This window comes from Aedes aegypti, chromosome 2 (genome assembly GCF_002204515.2).
Source record: "Aedes aegypti strain LVP_AGWG chromosome 2, AaegL5.0 Primary Assembly, whole genome shotgun sequence".
NCBI classification, from domain to species: Eukaryota; Metazoa; Arthropoda; class Insecta; order Diptera; family Culicidae; genus Aedes; species Aedes aegypti.
This window is the reverse complement of record NC_035108.1, coordinates 338,701,876-338,729,351: the sequence shown is the minus strand read 5'-3', so window position 1 is coordinate 338,729,351 and position 27,476 is coordinate 338,701,876. Positions and strand designations below refer to the sequence as shown.

At 36.0% G+C, this 27,476-nt stretch overlaps 1 protein-coding gene and 1 non-coding gene across 2 annotated transcripts in view; both read right to left on the bottom strand.

Annotated features, from left to right (window-relative positions):
• LOC5574148 (roundabout homolog 1) overlaps positions 1-27,476 on the bottom strand; it is a 380,498-nt gene that overhangs the window by 170,194 nt on the left and 182,828 nt on the right. The gene's annotated exons all lie outside the window — the stretch shown is intronic.
• Positions 19,687-19,758, bottom strand: Trnaa-agc. The gene has a single exon. It is a non-coding gene; the product is annotated as a tRNA-Ala (tRNA).

Here is a 27,476-nt window from a genome sequence, read left to right as displayed (position 1 = left end):
TACGACACTCCGGGGAGATGTTTTCAGGTGGAATGAAAGCGAGAATAGATGGCTTTCGGGGCAACACAATCGGGTTGTTTGTTTGCTTGAAGGCCTAGGAAAGTTTGACTCGTTCTTAAGAAGTTATTGTTACGCTGTTATTTGCTTTGAAATTAAATTTAATGATAGACTGCAGGGTTGAATACCAAAACCGCCAGAAGTCGAACCGCAGCGTAGCAGTCAATATTTCCTTAATAAACACCGACCGATCGACTCTGACTGCAGACGGACGGATGGCGAAGAACAGAGGAAATATGTTTCGAGTGGTTTGTGTCCCTTTTCCAGCTTTTTGCTAGGAAAAATCGGGAGACCTACCAGAAGTGAACGCACATCATCCGTTCGTAAGCCCTTCATCTTTTACCGCCCGAGGAGCAAGCATAAAACTGAGCAAACAAACACAATAAAATTTAATATCTCTGAAAATATTTATTCAAGCTTCAATCCTCTTTCCGAGTCTAGAGAAGTCGCTGCTCAGTACCGTTACATGGAACATGACGAATTTATTTCAGGCTGACACAAATCAATCCTCGCGTGCGGAATATGGCTGGAGGCTGATCAGGCGATGCCACTAACATTGCCTTGTCAGAAAAATGCTGTCTTCCTGATTTCAAGTGCTCCACATATTTATAGTGGAACGTAATTTAAGTAAGCCTTCAGTATGAGAGAATAACATAGGAAACAGGGGAAAAATCTAACGGTGAAAACGAGCTCAGTACAAAACATACAGATCAGTTGTGAAAAAATCAAGTTTTTAAGCTCAGAACACAAAATTGTGGTGTTAAGTTAGACGACATAGATCATAAAAAAAAAGTTTGACGTGAACATGTTGGTAGATTTTAGATTTTTCCACGTTTACCGGTTATATGGATAAATATGGATTAAGAAGAACTCCTGATGTTCTTGATTGCTTACTCGCAGATTACTTACTGTGTAACCCACCTTACCCACTTATGTTTTCAATTCTTTCCAAGAGTTACGGAGAACCAAACAGTTAATTATCAGTGCGCATAGCATTGAAATCACAGCTTCCTTAAAAAAACGTGAGTTTAAAAACTGCCATCAAACGAGGAAGAAAGTATGTTTCTAGGGAATGTGCGCTTTTTTCCAAGGGTGACGTATTTTATTTTCATAGTTGCATCAAAATGAGCAATCAGTTTAATTAATCAACTCACTACGCGTGGTAAAGATGGATAAATTATGTGTGAAATTATGAAAAAAAAAAAATCCACGTGCTCGGCTGGGATTTGAATCCAGAACTCTTGTATGCTAGACAAGCGCTTTACCAACAAAGCGCTCGGTAGCCTTGGTGACCCATTAACTCATTAATTTGTCAGATGGATTATTTTAAATACAAATACAAAACTCAGTTGGTTACAAGTGGCTCGGTAGCTTAGTTGGTGAAGCGCTCATCTAGCAAACAAGAGGTTCAAATCCCAGCCGAGCACGTGTTTTTTTTCTCATGATTTCACCCATAATTTATCCATCTTTACCACGCGTAATGAGTTAATTAATTTAATAACCATGAGGATTGGAATACCAAACAGCTCAATATAAGCGTCAATTTAAATCAGTTCAATGCATTACTGAAACACATTTTTTGAACATCAAATCGAAGCAACCTCTAACCTAGGCCATTTGGTTCAAGTGAGGAAACAAGGACTGTCGCCAATCAAGGTTCCGAATTAGAAGGATTTAGGCAGGGAATTTTGAACTCCATTATGGAAATCAAGCTTTTCTCCCAAATCGGAAAGAAAGGAGACTGTCGTGTTCTACCGGAAGCTCTTAAAGATCGAGAACTTCTTCTCAAACATCTTGAAGAGAGAAAGCACAATCTTTTAATTATGATGACAAAACTGAACGTTTGTTCAAGGTCGTTTGTGACCGTTTGTGAAAGGTCACTCAAGTGATTATCACTCACCTGAAAAGATCAAAATGGATTCCAGCTTTTAACGCTCGCATGCAATAACAATTGAATCACCTTCTTCTGACATTTATTGCCTACACTATAATTTTGTTTATGGCAGAATCAAAGCAAGAATTGTGATGCTGAAAATTTATGTTAAACGTCAGAAGATTTCATTCTTGGTTTCTTAAATTCAAAAAATAATGTTTCTTATTGAATAATGAAAATATTCGTCTGTTTTTGTAGGTCAATGAAAAGCGTTTGAAAGCAGCAACTGAAGAATCTACATGTTTAACGAGCTGGACTGAAAACAAAATGTTAAAAATGGGGGGGAAATTGGTGTTTCCTTACCACTGAACACCCTGATACCTTAGCTACCGTAAGATTAAATGATGCTGGCAATAGTTAAAAGTTATATTTAAGATAACTCGTCCAGAGAATGCAATGATTCTTCAAAAATTTCACCAAGAAATATGTCAGATATTTTTCATAAATTCTCCCAATGGCACCTGCAGAGACCCCTCTAAGATTTCTGTCACAGATTGTTTGAGAGATTGAGATAAATCTCAAAGTTCCTCCTCTAGTGTTCCACCAAGGCAGTGTTTGGATTATGGTCCGAATAAGCTGATCGAACCATTTTCCGACAGTGTAACAGTTGGTGAACCATAACAGTTCGTGGCACATCGCATTCGGAGAGCCTTATGAATGTAAACATTCACTCTCTCGTATGGTACGTGGCGCGAGAGCGTTCAAAAGCAACTACCGTTTTGACTCATATTCCGAACACTTAAGGCCAACAGTGACTTCAAATGCATCTGATTGGCACAAATTGGCTGATATTTGTGTAAATTATAATTTCTTTGCAAAGCCTAACTGTTAGCTGATGGGTGTACTAATAATAATGTTGATTTAATTAGTTTTAGTATTGTTTTTACGTAAAAGTATGGAACAACATTTTGATTCAAATGCCGAACGCTGTGTTCATTCTGTCTCATATACCGAACACCTTGATTCAAATTTCGAACAGCACGAATAAATCATATTCGAATGAATAATTTCGCAAATAAATTTACTTAAGCTTGTTCTTCTGATCCTCAACTAGAGAATCAGCAATACTTCCGTGGTATAAATTATATTGGAGACGTTAAAATTGAATTGCAATTGACTGCCATTTCCTTGTTATTTGGTGACATATTTCAGCGAAACATTTCAACCAAATCGCCATACAAAAACCGAGTGTTCGGAATATGAGTCTGTTCGGAATTTGAGACAAAACGGTACAACAATATCAAGCCACTCGGGTGGTTCATGTTTTGCATAAAATTAGTAATAACTTTCATATTTTCTGGTAATGCAGGCTTCAACAACCTAATTATAATCTATTCGACCATTGAACACCTTTTTGGTTTCAAACATAGCACAGAAAAAAATCGCCTCTGTTTCTTGATCAGAATGAGAGTGGGTCAGCAAATGTAACAAGTGTTGACACACAGTGATCGGCGCCAAACAGTGGGTGGTGCGTGTCTGTCTTGTTTATGTGCATGGCACACTATTTTCCACGAACGATAAATGTCAATCGTGTTGTATGAATGCAGCCGGATAAATGGGATAAAATTATGGCTCTCGTGTAAATGATCGTTAAATTTTCCAAAGCCAGGGAATGCTGCTGTTTCTCCAAGAAATGCCTCATTTTTTTATTAAGAAATTCCTTCAAGTATTTAGGGACTCCAGTGTTTCCTTGAAGGATTTCTTAGAAGATTATGCCAAGAAATAATTCAGATATTTTTCACAAATTCCTCCAAGAATATATGTACTTAGAAACTTCTCCACAAATTTCTCCACAGATTCGACCATATTTTTTTCCGATGATTTTCATAAAAATTTCTCCAGGGTTTTACCAAAGATTTCTCTAGAATTCTATCAAGGATTCCTCCAGGATTTCCTCCTACAATTTCATCAGGAATTCCTTTAGAAAGCCATTGAGGGCTTCCCAAGAAATATCTTTAGGAAAATTTCACCGCCAAATAATTCAGAGATTGTTTCAGATGTTTCAGATACTTTCCAGAAATTTTTCCAAGAATTTCTCCAAAGACCCTTTACCGAATACTTCCACAGATTTCTCCAGAGCTTCTTCGAAGAGACCCCAAAGGGACTCCTCCATGGTGCCATCAGGGAGTCACGCAATTTCTCGAGGGATTTTTCTACAGAATTCCTTAAGGAATTCGTCTAGTAATTGGTTTAGCGATTTTTCTAAGCAAATTTTACCGTTTAATAATTCAGAGACTTTTTCGAAACCCCCCACAGAAATTCCTTCATAGATTTCACCACGTCATAATTCAGATAATTTCCCAAAATTTCTCCAACAATTCTTTCAAGAATTCCCCATGGAATCCCTCCAGAATTTCACCAGAGGTTTCTCCAGAGGTTCTTCCAAGATTCACTCTTTCAATTTGTCCAAAAATTCACAAAAAAGGTTTTCCAGGTATTTCTCCTGGATTTTTTTTCAGAGGTTTTCTCGAAAATTTCTCAAAAATCTTCTTAAAAATATGTCAAGGAATTTTTCTAAAATCATTATGCCAGGAAATAAGAGATATTTTCGAAAACTTCTGCGGGTGTTCCAGTAATTCCTTCAAGAGGCTTTCTTCAAATAATTCACCAAAAAAATAATTTAAATATATCCCACCCTGAATACTCCAAAAATTCTACTGAAGATTCATCCAGGAAATGTTCCGTAAATTCCCATGGAGATTTCTCTAGTGATTAACCAAGGCTTCCTCCAGGAATTCCTCATGCAGATGACTCCAGAGATACCTCCACAGTATTGCTTAAAAAAATCCTTCAGATATTACTCAAGGAATATCTCTATGGAAATTTCGCCACGGAATAATTTAGAGATTGCTTCGAAAATTCCTCCAAGTATTTCAGTAATTCTTTCAAAGGTTTCATCAAGACCTGGAAATAATTTGGATATTTTCTGGAAATTTCTCAACAGGTTCTTCCAAAGACTCCTCCAGAAATTTCCCCAAGAACTCCTCCAGAGGGCCTTCAAAGATTCCTCCATGAATTCCATCTGCAATTTCTCTGTTTTTCAATTTCAGCAAATTCCAAAGAATTTGTCCTTGGATTCCCTCAGAATTTCCTCCAAGAGCTCCTCTAGATACTTCTAGACGAATTTCTTTAGTAACATTTCCCCAGATAATATTTCAGACATACTTTCGAAAACTTCTTCAGGGATTACCTTAAAAGATTTCTCCATGATTTCTCCAAGAAATATTTCAGATATTTCCCAGAAAATCTTCTAAGGAATCCTCCAGTATTTCTTCCAATGATGTCTTCAACAAATTTTTAAAGGGATTCGACCACAGATTTCATTAAGAGACATTTCAGTAATTCATTCGAACTGATATTCTGAACAGATATCTGAATTAAGTTTCTATAAATTTCTTCAAGGATTCGTCCAGAGATTTCTCCGAGAATTCCCCATGGTATTCCTTCAGAGTTCCTCAATTTCTGCAGGATTAATTCAGGAATTATTTCAGCAATTTCTCTAGGGATCCCTCCACGAATTCTTTAAGGAACTTGTACTAGGATTTTCCCAGGGATTACTCCAGAAGCTCCTTTAGGAAGTTCTAAATGAATTTCTTGATGAATATTTAAACAGGAAATGATTCAATGACTGTTTTCGAGAAAAGTTGTCCCGAGAATGCAGTAAATTCTTTGGATAATTTCTTCAAAAATTTCCCCTTGAAATATTTCAGATATTTTCGAAAAGAGTTCACATGAGACTTTTCCAATAATTTTCCGTGAATTCTTCGAGAAATTCCAAAGGAACTCTCCAGGGTTCCAGCATTTTTATCATTTCAGGGATTCCTTCACAAAATTCCTTTAACATCTTCAGTAATTTGTCAATGGATTGCTCTAAGAAAATTTGACCGCTAAATAATAAATAGATTTTTTTTTCGAAAACTACTGCAGGAATATCAATAATTCCTCCATAGATTTAATGCTGAAATTTCTTCAAGGATTTTCTCCAGAGGTTCATCCGAGAATTCTCTAGAATTTTTCCAAGGTATCCCTCAGAAATATCTCCGTATGCTACTTAATGTATTTCTCTAAGATCTCTAAGATCATTTCGACTAGTAATAAAAGATATTTCCGAGAACCTCTGCATGGATTCCATTATTTTTTACAAAAATTACTTCAAAGATTTCACAATAAAATAAATTAATTCTCCAGAAATTCCTCAAGGAATACCTCCGACGACTCCTCCGAGAATTACCCCTGGGAATACTCCCAGAGCTTTCCCAGTAATTCCACCAGGGATTCCTTCAGTAAAGACTCCACAATTTCTCCAGAAAATTACTTCAATGATCAGAACGGTCTTCCGCAAAGTTTCTCATTGTTTTTTCTATAGGAATTCTTCTAAGGCTTCCTTCGAAAATTTCTCCAAGGATTTTAACAGTTGTTCTTTAAGGAATTGAACCTTGGGCTTTTCCCAAACTCACCAGTGATAACATCTGTAATCCCACCAATAACCTCAGGAAATCCAAAAGAAATTTTTCCGGCAATATCTTCATGTATCTTCATTAGTAATTCACTAAGAGTTCTGTCAGCTATTTATCCAGGAATTCCGCCAGTAATTTCTTCAGTAATTTCGTCAAAAAATCCTGGAGAAAATCCGCCTGTTAGAGATTTCTCCAGGAATCCCGCAAGGTATTCTTCTAAGAAATCACTCAAGGATTCTTACAGCAATTCACATAAGGATTTCACTGCCAATTGTATCAGTTACAAGGGATTCCTCTAAAAACTCCACCAGGCATTCCATAAGATATTTTCCAGGAAATTCGCCTTCAGTAATTCGACTAAGGATTGGTCTAGTATTGCTGTGTGCGCTTGAAATGCAAATTACAAATGCGGGAACACCAATTGCGGTAAGATTTTTAACATGGAAGGCGATGTCAAAGTTAGATTTTCTTTGCTGGGTTGGCGGTGATATGGATGATATGGTTGCTAAGTATCTTTTGGTTACTTCGTGTTACCGCGCTTGAAGCCCAGTTGGGCTGGATTTGCACCTCAAATGCAAACAGCAATAATTTTATTTGGGATTGCTTCATGAACTCTGTAGTAATCCCGTTATCCACCAGATAGGTCACACTCCGAATAAAACGCGGCACATCTGTCCTCTACACACTACACTGACTCTTCCGATACTTCACTGCTTCGATCCTCTTCCGATGCTTCACAACAACACTCTGATTATAATATACCACAACCTATATTGCAACGTACCCTGTCTCAAGGTTTGTATATACCTACAGAGTATCACAAATTCCATCAATGATTTTGTTTTATTTCTTCCTCAATATCTACAGGAATTCCAACCGGAATTTTCCATTGATTCTTTTGAGAATTCCAGACATTGCTCCAAGAATAGCACCAGGGAGTCCTCCAGGAATGCAGTGAGTGATTCCTTCGGAAATTGTATAAAAAATTCTTTCTAAAGTTACTACAAAAAATTCTGTTGTGATTTTTCCAGTAATTATCCCGCATAATCATGAACCGTATTTCTACTATTTCACAAACTGTCCATTACTATTCAAAACAATATCGGGATAATTCCGTATAAGATCAAAAATAACAATAAATCAACCCTACCATGAACGGTTTTCACTGTTTCGCAAATTGTAATCGGGAAAATAACAATATGGGTAATAGGCGGTTAAGTTATGTAACCATTCAAAAACGTCGATTTCTTCAAACAAAATTTTTCGTTTACAGTTTTCCAAATGACGGATATATTGTTCATTTTTAGTGCAATCCACCATTATGCAAACTGTTATAATATTGCTCAACTATAAAATAAAAATGAAAACAAATAATGTTTGCGTAATTATTTATTTATGGTACGTTATGGTAATTTAACAATATGCGATACTGTACTGATACATTTAAATAATAAGATGAATACCTTTCAAATTTGACAATACATTTTTATTTCAACTATAAATCATTAAAGCAAATTGTTTTATTATTTTTTATAAATGAAGAATTATTGAGCTATGCCTTTAATAATAAATCAGGAATTATTCAGGTAACAGGAGCGATCCATAGTCACAGCATTTTTCCGAAATACGCTGCGCACAAGCTTAAGTTGTTTGGTCCAAAACCCAGCCATCCAGATTAGCTAAAGCATCCGAGTTGATTTCATGCATGAGAAGCACTCGTAGCATCCACTTCCGCTTCCACCAGATAACTTATAGAAGGGTTGACATCTTCCTTGACTGGGGTACTTGATATTTTCCTGTGAATAGGAGATCAGCGGAAGACGAATAGCTGTGTTGATGATCCTCCGATTCGAAATTGGTCTGATTTTCCAGAAACTGCAGAGAAATAAACGTTTCAAAACTTGAGTTGACAATATTTATATTAAATTTAACCTGAGAGCAGTGGGACGTTGATTTGACGACGCTTTCCATTCAGCTTCCGGTCATGGTCTCAGACTTGGTTTCGCTGCAATTGACGAAAATCTTGGGTAATATTGTTTTTGGGTCAAACACGATTAACTACTTACGTTCCGTATGGCCTTCAACAGTGCGGCATTGGAAGTAGGCAACAATTCCGCTTGGCAATTCCTCTAGGCCGTGGAAACAGCACAAACTCGCGAACGCTCAGTAGATTTCTGTTAATTTTTATTTTTTTTTCGAACTTTATCGGTTTCCAATCTGTGCAAAAAAATGCACGCTAAAAACCATCAATTCAGAGTTTGTATCGTTTTCGTACAACAATTAAAAAAAAATAAAATATTTTTACAAATTTTTGCTAAAAAGAAAACAATTTGAGTTGTTTTTTTTTTTTTTGAATATGTAACAACAATTCTGTAAAAACATATGCATTATTCTTTCAATATAAATATTAAAAGTTCTTTCATTCGCTTGCAGCTACTGATAATTTTTTAGGCGTGCCCGATAAAAATCACTGTCAAATACCAAGGTGGGTTACTGTTTACCAAACTGTTGGAAATAAGTTATATATGGTAAAAGGCACATGTGTCAAAACCATTTGACAAAAGGATGCAAAACATTTCAACAATATCCAAAAAAAATTCGTGCCGGTATAGTTGAACAACATCAGCACAGTAAGTTATATTTTCACTGTTCGGTATGGATTACCTAAACAACACGTTATAGTTATTAGCTTTGCGTTTCATATTGTTCAATACAATAGCAACTGTTTGTGAAACATTGACCTTAACAAGTATAGGATACTTACTGTAAGCAATATGTGGCAAATTGTATTTTTCTATGCGGGATAACCCCCTCCAGATACCGCTTCTGAATATATTATATGAACTTCTTCAGAAATTTATCTTTGAATTTTTCAAGATTTTCACATGAACTTCTCCAAGAATTCCGACACTAATACTTCCTAGGATACCTGCAGAATGTCTATCTGAATTCCCTTCCTACATTCATTCTTCAAGAGATTTCTACAGGCAATATTCAATGGATTCTATAAGGATTTACTCCAAACATTCCTCCAGAAATTGTAGATTCCTTAAGAAAATATTTCATGGACTTCTCAAGTTTTTCCTCTAGATATTCCTCCTGGGATTTTCCCAGAAAACCGTCCAGTTTCCTCCAGTAAATTCATAAGGATTTCTTCAAAAGGTTTTTAAACCTTTGAACCTACATACGCACATTTTATTCGGCTCTTGTTCGGTAATTTAAGAATAATAGCCGAGACTGTAATATGGTGGTTTTCCAGCCGACGCTACTACGACACCCGGACGAATGGTTCCGAGAGTATAAGAAAAATGTGTTTGTGAATATGCTAAGTGGTTACGTTACATAAAAGATTTTAAAGTAAGAATTAGAAATAATAGTGATAAAACATGCAAGCAATGTGGTTTAGCAATGACAAATGGCACAAATGGTATGCGTCACATGGAGAAGCAATTGGATGCCACCCTGATGAGAAGAATAAGAAGAAGGGTATCGATTGCTGATTGGATTAGATAACAACGCCGCCTTGGATGGATTTTGGTGAGATTGTTCTGATTACATATTTATTTGTACCTAAACATTACATACTCGCCAGTTTCAAAGTAAAAATCTTTGAAACAGGAAGTGTGTTTGTATTATCATTATCCATTTGATAACGGTAATGCATACATGCGGGGCTTGTTGTTAGTGAAAGTGACTTCTGAATGGACGTGTCTCTCCAGCCATTCTGAAATGGGTCACCGGATCTGCAATAGTGCTATCACCTTCTAACTCCCGGACTGAAGCTTTTTGCAAAAATGTACCACATTTTTGCAGAAAACTTTTTTCCATAATACCACTGCCGGACAGTGGGGGTTAGATGGATCACACACACACATACACACACACAATAGCCGAGACTGTAATATGGTAGAAAGACATAAACCCAATTCCCTACCAATCTTCAAGCTGTTACTTCTATAATCGATCAGTAGTTTCTGAGTTCCTGTGATTCCTTCATAGTTTTCTCATAATATTTAATTACAGAAATTTCTTCGAAAACCCTCCCAAATAATCGCTCCATAAATTATTCTAGGAAATTCTTCCCCGGGAATTTTCAATTGATTCCTTTATGGAATTCTACAGTAATGTCTACACTGTATTAAACAACGACGCAGGAGAAACTAATGGGGCAAATATCGCCCTTAAAGCCATTGGTATAGTCAAGTGTGTAACTTCTTATTAATGAGCAAACGAATGGATACATGTCAATTAACAATGCTACAATGAAGAGAAGATACTCCTCCCAGTAGAGATGAAAAAAGTACTGTGGCTGCAAAGTGAACGCTTTTCTACAAAACCGCAGATACAACGCAGCATACGTTTCCGCCCACCTGATTCTGAAATCAACAGCAGAATCACATATTCAACACAAACAACGCCAAACAATAAGCAAATCATTTTGCTTTTGTAGTGTTCACAAAATTTAGAACGGGCTGGTTGACGTTACGAATGTTGCGCAGAGTAAAACAAAACCGTATGACAGTTTTATTTATTTGGACTAGAACTGTTCGAAAATCAAATTTAGTACTCCCCGGTGGAGATGCAAATTTTTGTTTGGTCTATTTAACTGTCAATATTTGGAATAGATTACGATCGCTGAAACCGACCTAGGAGAAAGTTATGAAATGATTTACCTCACTAAACGTGGCAAGTGGGATCCATACAGTTTCATACGTCAATCCACATTAATAAGTTAACCATTGCATAATAGGATTGATATCGAAGATTTTCAATATTGAGTACATATATGATGTACATAAGGGATCAACCATAAAATACGTTAAGATTTAGAAAAAAAAAGTACATGTAATGGTATGTCACATCGCACTTAAGATTAACTGAAATTTCCTCACTAAAAGCCTCAAGAGGAGTAGAACATGTTCAAATTTATTTTTTTTTAGCTTATAATAAAAGGGTTGCACGTAATCTTGCAATATTTGACAAAATTGTAATTATGTTCTGTTACTATTGTAATCCACGGCAGAAAGCCACTTAATGGGATGGAATTGTTTTTCGCAAACGCAAAAATTGGTAGAAATAACAAATTAAGTTCAATAATGAAAACTCATAGGAAAGTTAGACATTTTCTTTACTTCTTAAACAATAACGTAGCTTCAGAATGATCATTTTTGATATAAATCTTTTTTTAATGTGTTAGTGCTACCCTCTAGTAAAATTTTTGAAACGTGTAGCAGAAGTTTTATGTATGGTGCTTGTTTTAATAGGTCCAATTTACTGCAACGGTTTTTGAATTCCTACCTATGCAGTTAAATACAACTGTTATACAGATAGAACTGTTATGAAATTATCAATCTTTGGGAATTAATACGCATAATAGATTTATTATTTTTAATGGAAATAATCTGGATATAATAACAAAACTTGCATCCTTTGTATCAGTATATTGCAATTCCAGACACAGAACAACACGAACATTGACTCATGAATAGTTCAAGTAATAAGTAAACCACCAACAAAGCGTCTACAAATCTCATCCTTTCGCGCGTGACAAAGTATCGTGCTGTTTATCTTTATCAGCGAAGAGACAGACATCCATCTTCAAACGCCGCAACTCGGCTGGAAGAAGTGCGACTCCACCATCATTCTCCATCACACTCACACTCTCTGGGGGCGGAATGAAAGGCCCCCTCATTGGAAGTCAGGACATTCGCTATGAATATGCAATCTGCAGTGCACATCTTTGAACCGAAGTGGATGTTTGTTTGTTTTAGCAGAGTGGTTTATCTTTTTGGTCGCTCGTCCGGTCTTTGGTGCGGCGCTGAGGATCATCTTTTGATATTCTTTTTTTTTGCATGCATTCATAATTTACACGCATAGAAAAAGAGCTGCAAGCCGTTTGCCGAATGGAGTAAATAAATACCAATAAAGAGCTATTTGCACTTGGGGGATCGCACTGTAGGGTGACTCAAAGCACAAGATAGTGTGACTATTCAATCTCTCATAGCTTGCTTACAATCCTAACGACAGATATGGGAGGAGGAATTTTCAAACTTTTTTTACAATCTGGATCGCCCTAATAACACAGCCGCCTTTGGCGAACCGACCTATTCTCGAACGTTTATCGAAGGGCCGTCAATGATCCCCAGAGGGGCAAATGAGGAAACATCGGGTGTCATTCACTGAGCAAAGAATGGCAAATTTGTATATCGATGGTTTTAGCACCTTTCCTGTTTGGATAGGGCACAAGCAGGCAGGTGCGCATTTGGTCTCCATTGTGGAGGCCGAATGCGTCGAATCAATGTTTAACTGTTTGCCGTTTTCTTTCGTTAGGAAATAAGGCACTTTGCAAAGCAAACAGCCAACTTCGTAACACTTCAGAAATCAATAGTTCTAATTGAAAAAAAATCATACTTACTATGAAGGGACCGTTCATAAATTACATCATTATTAATGTGGGAGTGGGAGTTTGGCCAAATTTTCACATATTTTTGCACACCATCGTGTTTGGAGTTTACTAATCTTGAGCTATAATGTTGTCCAAATAGTTTCCAGGAAATTTTGACTGTTCATAAACAGTTAATGATTTTGGAATTTTCGTTATTAACACTAGGAAAACTATCAAAAGAAATGGATGAAACAATATTTTGATTCCATTAGTACATCTGGAATTATCGCAATTCGACGGAGAAGTTAAAAAATTAAGTTGAAATACTTTTATAGAAATCTTAATGCTTCTTTTTCTTTTCATTATCATCACCTAGCTCTCACATTTCTCATCGGCATCATCAAATGGCTGATCGTCTTAAATCACCGCCATCGTCCCATTACTTACAGAATACCCACTGTTTGCCTCGAAGGAGTAAATATTTCTCTATTTACATTTTAGTGATCATAAACTTCATTTGTTTTAAAGACTAGCTCACGGTGCTGTCCTCCCCCGAAGGCATTGTTCACATACACACACGACAAACTCTTTTCTTCGGAAAACGCCTCTCCCAGCAGCGTGTGTCCATCACTCACCGAAACTGTTTGTTAGACCTTCATTTTAACAGCCATTCATTTGATTTACTCACACATTCCACCTCCCCGAAACCAGACGACGTCACAGCAGGCATTTTCCTCTCCAACCCGTTCTCGTGGCCTTTCATCTTTTGAATGTGATTCCACTTTTTCCGAGAACTCTACCTAATGTAAACTCCCATTTTCCCTTTATCTGTTTTGAATTCCTCCCACCCCGCTCATATTGCATCGCCACCGTCCCCACCGAATTTCCACCGAGAAAGAAAAATAAACTCTCACATTTTGGGATTCCGTAGACCTATTGGTGCCACGTCTCCCCGAGCATATCATTAGCCTAGGAAAAACCCGGCAATGAGATTAATAGCTGTCTCGATAGATGCTGTCGTCGGTACCTTCCTCTTCCCGATCGTCTAGTCGTAGTGATTCCGGAGAAAATTTGTTAATGCGTCAAATCGTTTCGATTCCGATTTTCCCATTTTGGATCCGTCCGGATGGAAAGCGATAGACGTTAATGTGAGCTTCTTTGGAAGATACCCCCGAAATCCAGGAGGACTGACGGGTGAAAGGTTTATTGGGATCCAAATCTGGGAGCACCGTTTGGCGGGAAGTGATTTATTTTATTGTCAATCTCTCCTGATGATCGTTGCTGGATTTGAACTACGAATATTTCAGTGGGAAAATGTTGGTTGCTTTAACACAGAGATCCGTAAAATTATGCATTACGTTAACGCATGTCTTAGAAGGCAGAGGAACATTTAAAACTGGAATGCTCGTTCTTTGAATGGTTAAGAGGACGAGATGTTCGAAAATTTCTAACAGCTTTTAGCATATATGACGCAGTTATTACTGATACTTAATTGAAACAAGGATCCAAATTTAGAAGAGATCCAAACTTTTTTATTTATCAAAATCATCGCCCAGTTGGAGCTTAATAAGCATTAATAAGCTCAAAAACATCAACTTTTTACGACATTTGAAACTAAAGTTTTGAAAACTTTGAGTGGCTTCAATTCGCCTGTTTAAAGCACTGGACTTTAAATCAACTGCTTCAAACCGACTTGCGGAAATTGATTAGCAATACGTAAAAAAATATCATTAGCTGTGTTGTTATGTTCATCAAAATGGTTTTGGTGAGTGAATTTGACGGATAGCGCCGACATTTTTTGTTGCATAGGATTCATCGAATGTAGCGTGGTTGTTGCATCAGGGCCAGATTCATTTCTCGAGCGCGTACACGGAAAAAATAGCACTAAAAATATAGTCACAAAAAATAAAGTTTATGCATTAGTGACTATTTTTTAATCTTCTTTCATTTATTGTGGGATTCTTCGGGAAGGTCATCTAGGATTATAAATCGAATCACCCAGTCAACATTTTGGTTGGTATAACTTTTGTTATACATCATTCTATATGAATCAATTCAATCGTATAGAATGCACGAAAAGGCTATATACCTACCAAAAAGGAGGCTATATGCGTACTTGGCACGACTTATTCGGACTTTCTGCGATCAGATATACGATGCTACAAAATTTTGATGAAAATAAAAAAAAGTGAATTTGTTTATCGGCATATCGGTCCATTTTGCTCGAAGTAAGAGGGAGCATGAAGAAGAAAGCAATGAATACTAGATGGATAGGTACCGTAAGGGAACGGCGAGAGAAATTGGATTAGATGTTGAAGAGGGCATACCATATTAAACAGTATTACTTGAAACGTCACTTCCTTGTGGCTAACGTCCCCTATGGGAACGGCTTGGGTGTGTTTTGAGAATGACACTACCAAGACAGCCAATTTCTCTCGCCGTTCCCTTACGGTACCTATCCATCTAGTATTCATTGCTTTCTTCTTCATGCTCCCTCTTACTTCGAGCAAAATGGACCGATATGCCGATAAACAAATTCACAATAAAATTATCACGGTCGATATCTTTGTATGTAAAATAAAAAAAGTTTCCAGCGAGTCTCGAACACGGAACCTCTAGATTAGGAATCGAACATCTTACCACTGTACCACCAAGGGTTACATATTTCATGGGTGATTATTTGCCAATGATAATACCGTCAAGCTACCATTCACCGTGCATTTAAGAAAAGTTTGAACTTCAAAAAATTATAAAACTTTTCCAAATAATTTGAAGCGTACTAGTGGTGCACGTAGTGGTAGCGTGCAATTATATAATAATTCAGGGAAAAATCTAAAACTAGTGATGCATAACAAAAAATTACTCAAAAATTATGTTTGAAAATGTCATGTTAAGGTCGCCTCGTACCGTTATATGTCACCATTTACCGTGCACACTAGTGCACCATTCACCGTGCGTATAGTTTTCGTCATGATTTAATTTTGTATCTTAAAGAAACGTTGTTGATGTAGCAACTATGTTGCTAGTAGTGTGCGCACTCATTTTTAAGAGTATTCAAATCTTCATTTACAATAAAAACTATGAAAAGTTCAAAAATTGGCTAATTAGTTATTTTTTCATTAAAATCGTTATACGAGGTTTGACTGTATTATCCAAACCATTCCATATTCACTCGAAAACTAAATATGAAGTAGTTCAATGACGACGTAACAATAAATCTGATATTATCGAATAATTTCAAGCCTTTTACACTAATGCACGGTAATAGGAACCATATATATTGAAAAGGATCCATTCACCGTGCATTTGGGTTTCGGTTGAAATGCAATAAAAAATCTAATTTGCATAAAACCTCATTGCTCATATGATGAAATACATCTTACTAATACTATCCACAGTGAAAACTAGTTGAAAAATTTGAAAAATTTCATACTCTATCGTTAAAATGAAAAATTTGAATTTTTCACGTTTCTACTAAGAGTGTTGAAAAATCTAATTATCAAACAGAATTCAAATGATTTTGACAACATAAACTATATTTTTCAAAATGTTTTGTGACAAGAACTACTTCGTTTCATCAGTTTTATCTTATTTTGCTGTCAAAAGAATAATTTGTGAAAATTGTATGAATATTCCGTAGGAATTTGTATACGTGCACGGTGAATGGAGGCCGCACGGTGACTGGTGACTTAACGGTACATGTTTCATGTAAAGCAACACATACTTTGTTGTTCTTTGAGGCCCATCGTCAGCAGATAGACAAAGTTTGGGGAGCAATTTTTGCTAAGTTATTGCGATTTCATACGATGCTTTCTGGATTGATATATGATCTGTCAATTTGTATAACATAACGTGATTCTATGTTGCACTATTTACGACATGTTTTGCTTGTCAACACAGATTGTCGTTTATGAATCGCATTGGGGATTTATATACAACTTGTATTGACATTGAGAACGTTTAATATGGCATCTTGTGCAATTCTGATTTTGGACGCATGAATATGTGATTTTGGATGCACATTCTTATACGATACGTGGTTCACTGGGCACTTCAAGAAGTCCTGAAATTCTCCTGGGATTTTTCTGATGGGATTCTTCCTGGAACCCTCATCAATTCTTCCGTAAATTTCACTGAGATTATCCCAAAAACCTTTATACGAAATCCTTCTACAATTTATCAGGAAATCCCTCTGTTGCTCACTCATAAACCTATCTCGAGTTGATCCGTTAAAAAATCCATTTTGATTATTCTGGACATGTTTTTGGGATTCCTATTGCAATTAATTTATAATACTACAGAAAATCTTTGGGAGAATATTCCCAGAAAACCTTCATAATCTTCAGAAAAACCCTCCTGGGATTCTTCCAAACGTCTCTCAGAAAGACCTCTTAGTTTCTTTCATAAATCTTTCTCAAATTATTATATTTATCTGATCGCTCCGTGATTCTTCCGAAAAAAAAGTACCAGGAAGACTTTGTTTTGCATTATCCCGAAAATTCGTCTTGGATTTGCATGGAAGTCTTCCATATTTCATCCGTGAAATTTCCCTGGAATTCTGCAGAAAATGTTCCTATGATTCCTTTCCAGAGGGATGGAGTTCTTTGAACATATTCCATTTAAAATTATTACATTATACTATCGAAAAATTTCCAGAAAACCATCAATAATTCTTTCATGACTGGGACATTTTTGAATATCTCTTAGATTCTCTCAGGATTATTCTGGTTCTTCTAGTATTCTACCGGAAATCCATCAGAAATTACAATAAAAATCTGTTCTTTCACTGTCAGACTATTTGGAATTCTTCCGTAAATCCCTATGGAATACTTTCAGAAATCCTGTCCGGAAATTCTTCTATCTCTCGCGGATTTCTTTAACAATCTGTTTTATGGGAATTTATCCACAATTTTTCAAAAATTCTCATAAACTGATAATAAATCTTTGAGCTGTTTAGTAGAATACCTCATCTTCTCATAAACTATTCAAAAAAAATTTAAGAAACACTTCCGAAAATTTTTCAGCAATTATTCGGAAATCCTCCTGGCCCTGTTCTAGAAATTCTTCTTCAAATTTTAACGGAATCCTGCTTTAATTTTTCCAGAAATCTTTCATGGAATTTTTCGAATATCCGTTTGGAATTCTGATAATTTGATACAATCTTTTTGTGATTCTTCGGGAAATGTTTTTGATTTCTTTGTGATTTATTAGTTAATTTAAAAAAATCCGGAATTCTTAAAAAATAACCCTGAGATTATTACAAAAATCTTTCTAATACTCTTATAAAGTTACCCAGAAATTCTGTTTGTTCTTACGTAAATCTTTCTGGAATTCGAACATTGCTCTGGAGTTGTTCGGGAAAATTTTCAGGAATTCTTCCGAACGTCTTAGTGAAATCTTACAAAAACCCTGGAAATTTCCTGTAAACCTTACAGGGATTCCTCCGGAATAACTTCTGGGATTCTTTTGGATATCACTATGAAATACATCCAAAAACCTATTTGAAATTCTTATGTAAGAATGCTCATGGGACTCTTTCAGACTGTTCGGGAATCCATGAGTATTTTTTCCAGAAATCCCCCCAAAATTTATTTAGAAATCTCTCTGTGATTCATTCGCAAATTATCCCAGATTTCTTCCGGAAATCTTTCTACAATCCCAAAGAAATTCCCAGAATGATTTTAAGAAAAATTCATGTGAGATATTCAGAAGATTCCTAGAATTATTGTCAGAAGAATCCTTATGTTATTATCGTAAGAATATTAGAACGAGTCACGGTAAAATCCAATTAAAACATCCGGTAGTATCCGTGAATGTTATCTGGATAATTTGGCATTCCCGGATGAATCTCAAAAGCTTTTATGGAATAGCAGGAATAATTCCAGAAAAAATCCGGAAGTATCTTTCAAAGATATTATGAAGCCTTCCAGCAGGATTTTCGAAAGAATCCTTGGAAGATACTCGAAAGAATAATCACACGAAGATTTCTTGAAAAATCCAGGAGGAATGCCCAGAAGCATCCCAGAAATAATTTTGGAAGAACTCATGAGAGAATCTTCGAAAACAAATATAATGGGAAGTATTTAGAGGATTCTCAGACAGGTTGCCGAATAAAAAATCCCATAAGGATTTCCGAAAGATTCCTCCAAAGAGATCTAGAATAATTCCAACAGGATTTTAGAAAGCGTCCCAGCAGTATTATATTATAAAAAATTGAAACAGAAAATCACAAAGGTTTTTTAGAAGAAACCCAGTAGAATTTTCTAAAATATTCCAAAAGAATTTCCGAAAGCATCTCAGTTAGAGTTCAGAGGCATTTTCGTAAGAATCCTATGAGTAAAATCTTAGTAACATTTTCGGAAGAATTGCAGAGTTCGGAGGAATTCCAGAAGAATTTCTATAAGAGCCCTAGGAAATCTTTGGAAGAACCCTCTAAAAATATATATAATAGAGTTTCAACAGTATTTTCGGATGAAATTTCTGTGATATTTTCGAAAAAAAAAGAATCTAAGGAATTCCTGCAAGAATCCCAAAAATAATCTCAGAGCGATATCTTCAAAAATACTGGGGTTTCAAGAAGAATTTGAAGAGATATCAGAAAGAATCCTAAGATTTCCAGAACAATGAAGGCAAATCGTAACATCGATATTGTATTTAATCTATACATCCTAATTAAATAACAGTTCAAAGAGTAGAATCACATTCTCACTAAGGATATACATATATTTGTTATTTGATGATAAATACTTGAATTAAACTGTATCAAAAATTAGCAATAAAAATAAAAAATATACAAAAATTAACTCATTACGCGTGGTAAAGATGGAATGGGGGAAATAATGGAAAAAATCCACGTGCTCGGCTGGGATTTGAACCCAGAACTCTTGTATGCTAGACAAGCGCTTTACCAACTAAGCTACCGAGCCACTCAATCCTATCAGCTCTACTTTCAAAAATTTACGAGCTGGACAAAAACCCTACAGAAGCTTCCAGCCATCGTTCAATTCGCTTGCTTTCCTTCATCAGTAAACTTTTTAAAATGGTCATTTTGAAAAGAACGATGGTTTACAGCAACAAAAAATCAATTTATGCTAATGAAAATTCCATTGGTCTTGTTCTTCTAAGCATAGAAACATTCTGCATTCAACAGTGTTTGGCATGCAGGCTTGATCCTAAAATTAAAAAAAAACAATAATCCCCCATGCATTGTTAGAATAATCCAAAGTTATCTGTCAAATCGTCAGGTTAATTATCAGAGCTCCAGATCTGAAAGATTTTCTGTAAGAGCTCGTATTCCTCAAGGAAGCATTTTGGGGCCAATATTATGCAATATTTTCACATTTGACTTACCTGAGTTACCTCAGGGATGTCAAAAATCTTTGTTTGCGGATGACACAGGCCTCTACGCCGAATGACGAAGCCTGCTTGTCATCTGTAGTAGATTACAACATTTCGGATGTTTTTTGTGCATACTGGAAAAAATGAAGATTTCGCTTAGTGCTTCCAAAACTCAACTAATAATAATTACCTCATAAGTGGCTTATAACCCAAGTAGCACACGAAACATCTTCCAAAGAGATGCTTTTCAAAAATGGTTTCAATCGCGTATCAATAAAAGCATCTGTAACTTACATGGTTCTAGTTCGGTTGCACATCAATATCAAGGCTCATAAAGTTTTATTTCCGTTCCAATGAACACGCATTTCACTTCTTGTTTGACGTTCAACAATTTTGAAACAACAAGATTTGCTGCAAATGTCCTTTGCAAATAGCAATGAAGTCAAGTTTGTCAAGATGTTTCCAGCAACTTTTTAAACAAACTCTTGAAACTTCTCCCAAAATGCCGGTTTTAATGTTATGTTTCAAATTACTTTCATTTAAAGCATCCGCAACTTGCATTCAATTTTCGTTTCCATACCCACAACTCAAGAAGATTCATCCCAGTTGCGACCAAGTTGCACTAAACTACGTGTATGACAGCTAGAAGTTTGTTTGTTTGAATCGAGTTGCAATATGGTTGAGTTGCACCCTACGTATCATCTAACAACGAAAACATGGTCTAGCAACAGTTTGTTTGTTTGAATGGTGTTTCTCAAATGTTGCGCGGAAGTTTTTGCAAAAAGTTTAGATTATTTCAGGCGTGGTCTAATTTCGACAGTAATGAACTTGTATTCCGAAGGGTGCAGTAAAGTTATAAACAACAAGCTTTGATTAATGGGCCATGTGGTCGCTTTTATATTGCATTGGCGTAGCAATTGTTCGAAGAGCTGGTGGAGTAGTGAGTAGAGGAGAAGTTTTGTGATCTTGAGGTCGGAAGTTTGGTTCTCGTTCATATTTTTTTATTTTTGTTTTCATTTTTTTTTCTCTAGTATTTTGCCACAAATTAGCAATTTCGATATAACTTAAATATGTTGCAAACAGACTCCACCTCTTGCGCTTTTTGCGTTGCTATTCAGTGCAATTGAAAGTCATATTTTCAACCATTGACAACTTGGATTAGTTTCAAGAGATTATTTTATTCTTGAGTTGAAACAAACTGTGCTGCTTGGGAAGCTCTTCATGACGAACATTGGAGTAGATTGGCGGTTGTTTTCGAAATACTGATCTTAAAGACAACCAAACTTACATTTCTATGAGCTGATCCCAAATTCCATGTTAGTTAGAAAAGATAAATACACAAAACGCATTTATTGCCACTAAACATGGAAATCGTCACCTAAAGAATGAATGACATAATTTCTACCGACCCGAAACCAGTCAATCTCCTCGAATTAATTTATTGTGATTTTTCCCCAGAATTCTCACCGCACAGCGGAATTTCATTTGCTCCCACATGGAGGAAGAAAAACTGATTCCTTCTTGTTTGAAGCAGCACCGCACCGGGAAAGCATCCACCACCAGGAGAGAAAAGTCAGAAAAAGAAAACACAAACATTCCAAACCACAGTCAGTCGACCGACCAGCAGTCGGAATTCGGTTGTTTGTTTAGAGTTCGAATTTTTATGCAGCGCAGACGAGCAGAGCAGTCCTTTGAGCACCCGATATCCAACTTCCTCCCATACATTCATACCGGATTCATACGTTGAGTTGAGCTACAAAAAAAAACTACACTGACATTGGTTCTAGGGGTTTCCCGGTATATGTTTGAGGGGTGTTTGCCGAGCAAATAGTGAGTGGCATACCCGTCAAAGCGATGATAGAGGAAATGTCTCTTGTGGACCACCCTTGTTGTGTCATCCGCAGGCTTTATTAGGTGAGACGACCAACTTGGTCGTCGAAATAACACCGTCCAGAGAATCGATAATGCCACCGCTGCTTAGAAGGTGGCTTAAATTGAATCGATTAAGGTGATGGAAATTCTGTTGAAACATTTTTCTGTACGTGGCGAAGGGTTGTGCTACTTTTCTACGAATGCCGTTTCTCCGAACGCCAGTGTCCCGTTTCCTCGAAACAATTTTGCTACTCATAAATTTCATATAAACCTACGTAAACTTTATACATATCAACGTGTCGAACAAAGTAATCAACTGATATGCATCCTTCTTTATTTCATTGACGGTACTTTCGAGTTTCACCGTCATTGACATTTTAGGTAATAATTTAAGCGTATACTAGAATAAGGGCGTAAGTCGCATGATCGATTTCCCTTTATCGATCCTAACTTCTGTGAATAAAGGTTACATGTTGCAAGTTTGTTTGCATATTTTCACTTCAGACCGCTTGACAGTGATGCAATCTTGTGTCCTAACGAGAAACAATGCTGATAAATTTGCAACTTGTCACCTTTATTCACAGAAGAGATGATCAATGAAGAGAAATCGATCATGCAACTTATGCGTTTATTTCAGCACATGCTTGAATATGTGATCTCTTAAGAATGATCGAATATCTCATCTTTTTGATACCTTACCGTTTTTTCTAGTTCACCAAGACTGAACACTATTCTTCCACTTTTTCGAACTGCATTACTTTTCGAGAAAACGGATCGTCAAATCTTATACGAAGATATTAGAAATTTCTTTGTGATTTTCTTCAAATAACTTTTCCAAACATTGTATTGCAAATTCTATCTCAAAATTCATCGAAAATTCTTTAGAAATATTTTCATAATACATGACAAATGGCGTCAGAAATTTTCCTGTTTTTAACCTATAAATTATATTTATAATTCCCGGATTTTACAGGAATTATCTTCTTCTTCTTTCTGGCGTTACGTCCCAACTGGGACAAAGCCTGCTTCTCAGCTTAGTGTTCTTATGAGCACTTCCACAGTTGTTAACTGAGAGCTTTCTATGCCAATTGACCATTTTTGCATGCGTATATCGTGTGGCAGGTACGAAGATACTCTATGCCCTGGGAAGTCGAGAAAATTTCCAATTCGAAAAGATCATCGACCGGTGGGATTCGAACCCACGACCCTCAGCTTGGTCTTGCTGAATAGTTGCGCGTTTACCGCTACGGCTATCTGGGCGAGGAATTATCTACGAAAAGTATATTTGGAATGTTTCGTGACTTCGAAACTTTTTGAAAAACTCCATGAGTACTAGTGTTTCCGAAATTAGCATACTGATAAAAGTATCTGTGAAGAAACTTAATGTACTAAACTAAACTGAAATAACTGGGAAAGATGAAAACAAAATTGTTGATAAATTCGTAAAAAAAATAAAAAAATAAAACGATCTTCCTTAAAACATTTCTTAAGCAAAAGTTTAATCAATTATTGATAGAATTCATATTATTGAATTCTTGTACAAATCCAGAGCTGAATTCCTTGATGTTTTTTGGGGAATCAAGAAGTCAAAGAAAGGATTCTGTTACATTTCATGGACAATTTTTATAAGAGATTCTGATGGAAATTTTTCAATTTGTTTTTCAATTCATTAGAGAGGTTTTCATTATCCTGTGGTCTTCACCTCTATATAGACGTTTATTAATAATTACTCATCTATCGTTGCTCCGTTATCCATCTGTTGTTTCTCCTTCCTTTGCATTACGCTTTCTTGAGAAACTTCATACAACATATATTCTTCAAAAAAAATAAGGAAATACTAGGAGTTTTGAAAAGCAGCAGGATTCTCAAGAGTATGGTTCCCGATTTCTGAACGTCCTTCAGGAATTTTTCAAAGAATTTTAAAAGTCGATTTAAGTTAAGTACAGTTTTTTATTACGAATTGTATTATAAGACATCTTTGGTATTGTTCCCTTAAAATACCGCCAATATTTTCACGCTTAAACTATTAAGTTCTACCATAATAGTTAAAAAGTTAGTCCCTCAAAAAAAATTGTTTGGGATTTCTGCAGGTGGGAAAAAATGGTTCTACATCAATCAGTATGTCATAGTAGCATGAAATTTCGGAGCTCATGCAAATCATTTTCTTAAATCTTACACCGTGTCCAATATATTCTCATACACTTTTTCTTTTCTTTGGTATAACTTTACTGATTGTAGGATAAACCAATGTTGTAGTATTTCATTGTAGTCTGGTAGTATTATACTAACGTAGAATAGCTTGTTTTATGAATAAGAAACAATAATTGCTAGGATAAGTGATGAAATGTCCATTGAAGTCGTGTTTTGCACTTAAAATGAATTTTTGTTCATATTGGTCTGGTTAACAAAGTGAAAATCAGAGCATTCACAAAAAAGTTTCAGAAACTTTAAGTTAATCATATTGCGTTTTGAATAGATAAATATTGATAAAATTTGATAAATATATGTGCGATAACTGCAGATTGAAATTGGGGTCTGCCTATGAGGGTGCCGCTGGAAATATTTTTCGTAAATTCTTAAGTTGATAAAATAAGTTTATAATTGAAATATTTCTAAAATATTTCCTGTAGTGAATCAGTATTATAACCACTTTCAAAAAATATTATCACCAATGATGTCAGTTAAACAAGCGCAAAGTAATGTTATCTCGAACTTGTATGAGAATATACTGGACACGGTGTAGATACAACTACTTTCAGTACAAATTCCATCCGTTTGAATGTCAATCATTGCTTATTAAAAAAGAGGAACAACAACAAGATTTTTGTGTAGTTAATCTTACAGAACCACATAAGCTTTTCTGTCAGGAAGTCGAAAAGTTTTAAGACAAACTACGACAAATTCTTGAGCTTTACGACAAGAATTTAGTACTTTTTCCAAATTCAATTTAAACTGAAAATGATCGAACAATTTTTAGAGTTCATCCAAAATTTTTTGTATGTGTTCCTTTATAAATCTGATATAAATTGGATCTGGATTTCGAGTGATTCGTAATATAATTTGTAGAGAAATCTTTTAAAAATTTTGAGGTTTTCTATGAGTAGTTTTTGAACTAGTAGAGTGGATATTCGAAGGATTTCTGGATAAAATATGGAGTAATTTGAGGAAGATGAAAAAATAACCTGATGGTATTTCTGAAAGAATTTCATAATTCTTTAGTAAACCTCCTGGAATTTTTTTTTTAATCTGGTGAGTTTTTCGGACGAATCCTAGTACGAAAACCCAGGTGAAACACTTTTTTTTTTTTTTATTAGTATCATTCCAAACATTACATGCATTTCTTATATCTAGGTGTTCTGTGTTATTAGACAACACTATCATCCTTATTTGGTAAAACAAATCTGAAACACTAATATAATTCTCCGGAAATCTCCCTGAACAAATTGCTCGAAAAATCTTTGAGTATTTTCGCGGAAGAGTTTAAAAAAAACAGTTGAACCGGAATACTAGAAACTTCATAAAATTATTAAGTTACTTTTGCTGCGATTTTTTCAATCAATTCTTGAAGCATATCAAAGAGATTATCTGAAAGATTTGTTAATGGAATCGGAAGAAAAAATTTAGGAAGAATTTCAAAGGTAAATTTGGAAAAAAAAACTGTTGGAACACTTTCCGAAAAATATATTTGTGGTAAGGATCCCTACTTGATGATCTTGAAGACAATTTTGGTGATACTTCTAGAATATGTTCTAATGTGTTTTGGAGAAATCCTCTGTAATTCAAGAAAATCCTGAACAAATTATCACTGAACAACTGGATGATACTTTAAACTAATAATTGGAATTTATGAGTAATAATACGTAAAGGACCTTCATGGAGAAATGTTTAAAACTGTTCAAAATATTTTAGAAAGGATTTTATTGGGGAATTCTTAAAGAGATTTCTTAAGCAATTTAATAGAGATTTTTCGAGAAATTTTGTGAAAAGATCAGAAAGCCTAAAGAAACTTCAGGAAAAAATCTGTTGAATAACAGCTACTAATCTTGGGAATGATTTTCCGTGGGACTCTCAGGTGGAACTCAGCGAAATCTGGTAAAATACGAAAACAATTCATGGTGAAAAACCCTGTGAAAAATCTCGAAGGAATCTCCTTAAAGTAGAAAGATGAATATCTAAAAAGTTGAAGAATTATAGAGGGATATTTCTCGTGAGTTATTTGGAAGAGTTTCTCGCTGGAATATACAAAAAATGAACATATTCCGTAGTCAAAATTTAAATTTATAATGATCATTGATGGACAGCGATATGAGACAAAATCACAAACCAATGGAATCACTTAAAATCTATGCAAACTACGATATGCGTCATCATCATCGTCATTTTTGCGACCGACATTACTACGGTGAACCAAGAATTTGCTAGCCCCCCTAGGCCCCCTCCAGAAAAAAATCTTAGCTACGCCAATGGTGACTAACCAAGAACTCCACGACTTTACGCTTGAGAAGTCCGGCATTTCCATCGCTTTGCATCCCGAGCCGGGAGAGGACAGAAGAGCGAAAGAGATCGGCGATCGATTCGAAACGGGGCTGTTTTGGAATTACGATGGCCCGGAATTCCCCGATAGCTACCCGATAGCGCTCAAACATCTTAAGTGCCTGGAGAACCTGGTCTGAGGAAGGATCCAGAACTCAACGCCAAAGTCCATTCGATGATAGCTGAGTATTTAATCGAAGGGTTTGGGTACAATGCAACACTGTCAGGGCTAGTGACGTTCGACTGCATCAAGGTGTGGAATGCACCGCTGAACATCATCTATAATCCGAGGAAGATGAAGTTCCACTGGGTGTGGGACGCCGGAGCAGAAGAAAAAGGCGTGTCGCTTAACTCCAAGCTGCTGAGGGGTCCAGATATGCTGATTATCCTGCCGGCGGTGATCTGCAAGTTTAGAGGGCAAGCGTTCGGATTCGGAGGAGATATACCACAGATCCAAGAAGCAGACAAGCGAGCGCATAGGTTCCAATTCCGGAATGAGCCTTCAGAAGAGCCGCTTCCCACGTTCGAAACCACGAGTTCACATTGCACCGCACAATACGTGAAGAATTTGAATGCGAAGGAGTGCTGGACAGTGTCCGGAAGCTGCGAAGGCGATCGTCGAGAACCACTACGTCTACTAAGGGTATGCGAAATACCGAATGATTCCGTCAAAAACGCTTCGAAACGAAATTCCGCGGAATTCCACGGAACTCATACAGGCGAAATTTGTATTTTGCTATTTCGTTTCGTTTCGCCAAATTGTTAAAATATTTCCACGGAAAATTGAAAACAAACGGAATAAAACGGAATTTCGCGAAATTCGAGTTTAATTTCGAACAAAAGAAGGCAAAGCGCTCGCTTCTAGTTCTAGCTACAGTCAAAAATGGGTCCGTATTATGGA